Genomic DNA, 6,232 nt, shown 5'->3' with positions numbered 1-6,232 from the left:
TAACATACCTGTAGAAACCCTTCTTGTTACCCTTCACATCCCTTGCTAGCTGCAACTCCAATTGTGCTTTGGCCTTCCTGATTTCACCCCTGCATGCTCAAGCAATATTTTTATACTCCTCCCTAGTCATCTGTCCAAGTTCCCACTTCTTGTAAGCTTCCTTTTTGTGTTTAAGCTCACCAAAAATTTCTCTGTTAAGCCAAGCGGGTCGCCTGCCATATTTGCTATTCTTTCTGCACATCGGGATGGTTTGTTCCTGTGCCCTCAATAAGGCTTCTTTAAAATACAGCCAGCTCTCCTGGACTCCTTTCCCTCTCATATTAGCCTCCCAGGGGATCCTGCCCATCAGTTCCTTGAGGGAGTCAAAGTCTGCTTTTCTGAAGTCCAGGGTCCGTATTCTGCTGCTCTCCTTTCTTCCTTTTGTCAGGATCCTGAACTCGACCATCTCATGGTCACTGCTGCCTAGGTTGCCATCCCCTACCAATTCTTCCTGGTTTGTGAGCAGCAGGTCAAGAGGAGCACGGCCCATAGTTGGTTCCTCCAGCACTTGCACCAGGAAGTTGTCCCCAAAATTCTCCAAAAACTTCCTGGATTGTCTGCGCGCTGCTGTTTTGCTCTCCCAGCAGATGTCAGGGTGACTGAAGTTCCCCATGAGAACCATGGCCTGTGATCTGGAAACTTCTGTAAGCTGTCTGAAAAAAGCCTCGTCAACCTCCTCCTCCTGGTCTGGTGGTCTATAGCAGACGCCCACCACAACATGACCCTCGTTGCTCTCGCCTCTAAACGTAATCCAAAGACTCTCAAAGGCTTTTCTCCAGTTTCATGCTGGAGCTCTGAGCAATAGTGCTCCTTTAATTTTCTTCTAAGGGGGAATCAATTTACACAGGGATATCGATTAGCATAACTGATAACAAGGACAAAGCCAGCCAGTCTATTTGAAGCTAGATGGGACAAAGGGCTGGATAGTAGAAAGTTGGGAGCAATCCTGAACTGGCTGGCGAGATGGATTAGGTGGGACCAGAGCTGCTCAAAAACATGGCCTGGAGGGCTGCAAGGGAAAAAACAACCCACCAAAAATTGTCTATTTTTTTTCACATTTTAAATCTTTTTTAAAATATTAAACTACCTCTAGTAGGGGGCTTATAGAAGCCTTTCCTCTAACTTCTATGGGCCTACAGTTCAATCAGTCATATAAACCCTTGTTCTTTCAAACTATGTAGCAGAAAATACTGTGTCTTCATTATTCCCGCCTCCCCAACCCATTTCCCCCCTGGGTGGTCTTTAATTTTAATCACAGCTATGATCCAATCTGAGCCTTAGGGCTGGAATTTTGATACTTCAACAGGATACAAAAGATGGGCTGGAACCAAAACCTGGGATCCAGACATTCCTGCATTTGGGGAAAAAATATGGATCGCATCTGAATTGAACCGCTCAGGCCCATCTCCATCAGAAACTACAACTAGGAGTTCTAATCAAGGACCAACACCCCATGGTGCTAGGCACTGCGCAAACACAACAAAAAGACTGTCCCTGCCCCAGCAATCTTACCATCTAAGACAAAAGACAGTAGAGGGATAGATAGATAGATGGGGGAGTATAAAGAAACAATGGTTGATAATGCCACCCTTTTGGTTTTTCCCCTTAGAGGAGACAGGCTGTTAGCAGTAATTCTCATTACGATGCATTAGCTGTTTGCTAATTTGTTTACACTGGGTTATAACTGCAGTGCCTTCTTGGGGATCTTGTATTGCTCATGCCGGAGCCCATAACTGAAATATGAACAGGCTGGGGTGAGGTAGGTGGAGATATTGGCACAAACGGTAACCTTTGCCTCCAGAGGATGCCTGCTAGAAATGTACATCAGCAAAAGCAGAAGGTGACATTATTTATAACATAAAATCAGGGCTGATAGTATCACATAGGAACAGAAGTTAGGATCATAGAAGGATAGGGTTGGAAGGGACCTCAGGAGGTCATCTAGTCCAACCCCCTGCTTGAAGCAGGACCAATTCCCAATTTTTACCCCAGATCCCTAAATGGCCCCCTCAAGGATTAAACTCACAACCCTTGATTTAGCAGGCCAATGCTCAAACCACTGAGCTATCTAAGTCTAGAGCTAAGGGAAGGTTCTTGTACATTAACCTGACAATGAGTGAGATCAGGGTCTTAATTAGGGATGATCCCAAGCAGATTTCACACCAACCAAAGTTTGGGAGTGGTGTGGCATCCAAGATATTGGTTCTGTCCCAATTGTTTAGAAATCTTTATAATGAGCTGAACCAAATAGGAAAGTCTGTGGCCCATCTCCATCAGGAACCAAAGCTGCCAGGTTCCTCAAAATGTAGAGTGTTTTAAAACCAGATCAAGTACAGTACTGGATCCAAGTTTTGTAATCTGAGCCAACCCGTGTTTATGGGAATTTGGCCACAACTGGGTCTGGTAGCTCTTCTCTCCTTTGTAAGCCTGTTAAGGTTGTTGACCTATGTCTCTGTGTCAGGGAATATTTTGATCAAACCTTCAGCTTGAAAAGGGAGGAGAGTTTTGTAATCTATAGAGGAAAAGAAAAATTGGGGTTTTGCCCTTTTTTGTGATATTTAAATACTTTTAAAATCCAAAGTAATTCCCCCCATCTTTTTTTATATTAAAAATGTCAGGAAAGTGAATTCTGATTTTTCCAGAAGCCTCACTGTAGATCTCAGATGGGGATTGAGGGCTTTCATAGTCAATCCTTAAAGGTTTGATCCTGCCCCTCTGCCAGTCAATGTGAGTTTTTTCATTTATTTGAATGGGGGCAGGAGCGTGCCACAACTGAATGAACAGGGGATGACGACTTTATAGGTGATCTGAATAAAACAAAGCAAGTAAACAAACAGACGAGCTGCATCATTTCCTCTCTCAGTTAAGCCAGTTTCACTTACAGTTCCTCTGATGTCACAATCTTGTTAGTACTCCAGCTGTACATAGATTCCTTCAGGCAAAAACAGGGTAAATAAGACCTGAACCTTGTCAAAAACATGTAGAAACAAAAAACAAAAGGTAAAAAATTGTTCATCCTTTCTTTATCCATACAAAAGAAGCCAAGGAGGACACAGACTTTTTTACCTGTGGAAGGTCATCTTTAAATTCCTGTCCTTTTGGAAGAAAAGGACTGGATGGAAGAATGGGCCCTAATCATGTATTTCTTCACTCCACATTTCCCTTTACTCTGTCACTCTTTATCCAGAGCACCACCTGCCTTTTAAAAGAGACATCACCTACTCTGGAGAGCACGGCAGCTTTTGTCCTGTGCATGCACAGTGGGTGATGTTCCATATTATTTTCTGCTTTGGAGAATTGCTAGCAGTAACTCTGATCAATAGGCTTAACACACAATGCCACTCAATGGGAGAAGCAGCATTACATCTGCACTGCATTCATCTCTCCTCATGGTGCTTTGCAGGGCCAAGATTTTCAAAAGCAGCTAGTGATGGTGGGTGCCTCAGAGTTGAAGTGCTGTCATAGACTCATCATTCTGGAGTGCTCCCTCTTAGTGTGACCTGTCTGGCATTTTAGCAACAACCCTCTGAACCTCAGGATGTCAGTGTAGGTTTTCGACCGGAATATCTGGTCAAAAAGGGATCCTGGTGGCTCCGGTCAGCACTGCTGACCTGGCCATAGACTGTCCAGTTGGCGGCGCAGTGCAGCGGGGCTGGCAGGCTCCCTGCTAGCCTCCGTGCCACGCAGCTCCCAGGAAGCTGTGGCATGTCCCTCTCCAGCTCCTACGTGTAGGGGCAGCCAGGGGGCTCCACACACTGCCCCACCCCAAGAGCCACCCTCACAGCTCCCATTGGTTGGGAACCACGGCCAATGGGAGCTGCGGGGGCGATGCCTGCAGACGGAACAGTGCGCAGAGTCGCCTGGCTGCGCCTCCACATAGGAGGCGGAGCGGGGACATGCTGCTGCTTCTGGGAGCTGTTTGAGGTAAGTGCCACCCGGAGTCTGCACCCCTGAGCCCACCCCACCGAGCTCACTCCATCTCCCCCTGCCCTGCCCCAGCCCTGATCGCCCTACCGCACTCCGAACCCCTCGATCCCAGTCCGGAGCACCCTCCTGCACCCCAAACCCCTCATCCTCAGCCCCACCCCAGAACGTGCACCTCCAGCTGGAGTCCTCACTCCTACCCGCACCCCAGCCCCCTGATCCAGCCAGGTGAAAATAAGTGAGTGAGTGAGGGTGGGGAGAGTGAGCAACAGAGGGAGGAGGAGATGGAGTGAGCAAGGGCGGGGCCTCAGAGAAGGGGTGGGACATGGGCAGGGCCTCAGAGGTGGGCAGGGGGTTGGGCAAGGGTGTTTGGTTTTGTGTGAGCAGAAAGTTGGGATCCCTACATCAGAAGTCTAGTATAGTCATGGCTTGGCCCTCCATCCAAGTTAGGTTTCCCTCCTTCTGAGGAATCAATGTCCCTTCCACCCTGCCTGGTTGCCACTTCAGTTGCCCTTCTTCTGGAGTAGCAGCTCCCAGGGCTTCTCTCTTACGTCCCTCGCCAAAACCCCCAATCAGACAAAATACAAACTAAGCAGCTTTTACCCATCTCAGGCTTGAGCCTTTAATCCCTTTTAGCTACTCCCATTTCTCTGCTCTTCTACAGAACACCAAAGCACAGGGATGCCTCCCTGGAGTCCTGCTCCTTTTTCAAGGGCCGCCACAGGAGTTCACTCCACTCCTGTAGCTTTCCCACAGTTCTGCATCTGCCAGGTTCTTGTCAGGCTCTTCCCACAGAGCAGGAACTCCCAACGCTCCTGGATCTCCCTCCTCCAAGGACTCTAAACTCCTTCCTTATACCTCCTCGCTGAGCCGAGGGCTCCAGTTAACGCCTTCTCAGCCAGTGCAGGATTCATATACCCCATGACAGGTGCCCAGTTGAGACATCTTAAAGAGGTCTGATTTTCAGAAGGTAAAGGCTCACCATTTTCTGAAAATCATTCTCCATGAAAGTGACGCAATTTAGGCACCCAAACATTGCGCTGCCCAAAGCCACTAGTCACTTTTGAAAATCTAAGTGGCTCCAGGGGCCACTTTATGTGTACATTTTTGGTGGGGTTTAACTATGACGTGCCATTTATGACTTAGTGTTGTGTGTTTGTGTAACCCACACATCTCCTGGGTGCGGTGTTCTGTCCCATCTAATGGACTAGATGACCTCCTGAGGTCCCTTCTAACCCTGATATTCAATGATTCTATGGCACCGAGACCACTTCGAGAGTAATTCATGAGTCCGCTCTACAACCTTAGCTAACAGCCAGTTGGCTTTTAGTTCATGCTGCAGAGGCTCATGCACTAAGCTCCAGAGATCCCAGGTTCGATCCCGCCCACTGACGACTGGGGTTTGTCAGTGTTACAGTTGCACAGTGTGTAGCACAAGGCGGTCCTGATTCCGAGCAGGATAATAACAAAATAATAATAAAATAGCAGCACAACTGTGGCTTTGAAGCTGTTGAGTTTAGCTGCGGCTGCTTTTGTATCCACCACTGGCATGTACATTTGTGCCTTTTACACCCTCGGAAACTAGCATTTTGGCCCCACCTGGATTCTTCATCTGCAGGATTATATTTATTATGTTGTCAGTGTTGCCATGAATTATCATTTATCTTTTGTCACACCATTGGTATTTATTATTACAGAACGGATTACAATATCATGCGTTATCACGCCCCTGTTGTGATTATGAATGGCACACTCATTCATCCAGCCCTTACAATGTACCAGGCACCCGACAGGACACCCAGGAGGCCTGGCGCTCCGGCCACACGGCCCGCTCTCAGGCCGGGAACGGTGCCTAGGCCACAGCAGGGGTAAACGAGCTCAGCTTCGCTCGCAGCAGGATGGTGGGGCTGCGGGGGGGGCAGGGGGAGCGTCCCCGCATCGTTGTGCGTGAAGGGTCCCGATTCAGCAAAGCGCCTAAGCACGTGCTGACGGACACCCCTGTTCAGCCAGAGCTGTGCGGCCCTAAAGCGGAGCAGGTGGCCGGCAGGAGCAGGTGAGCCGGGGGGGGGTGTCACCGGGCTGATCCCTCTCCGCGCCCCAGGAGGGTGGGGGCCAGGGGGCGGGGGCGGGGGCGGTGGGCAGCGGGCGCTGTTCCCCCCCCCAGCCCCGCCCCAAGGGGTGCTGGCCGGGAGACGTGCGGGCAGCGGCGGGGAATCACCGCTGGGGGGCGGGGTCAGGGTCAGAGGGCGGGGCTAGCGCCCCCCAGGGG

This window comes from Chelonia mydas, chromosome 25, assembly GCF_015237465.2.
Source record: "Chelonia mydas isolate rCheMyd1 chromosome 25, rCheMyd1.pri.v2, whole genome shotgun sequence".
Classification (NCBI taxonomy): domain Eukaryota; kingdom Metazoa; phylum Chordata; order Testudines; family Cheloniidae; genus Chelonia; species Chelonia mydas.
Note: the sequence above shows the minus strand (reverse complement) of the source record.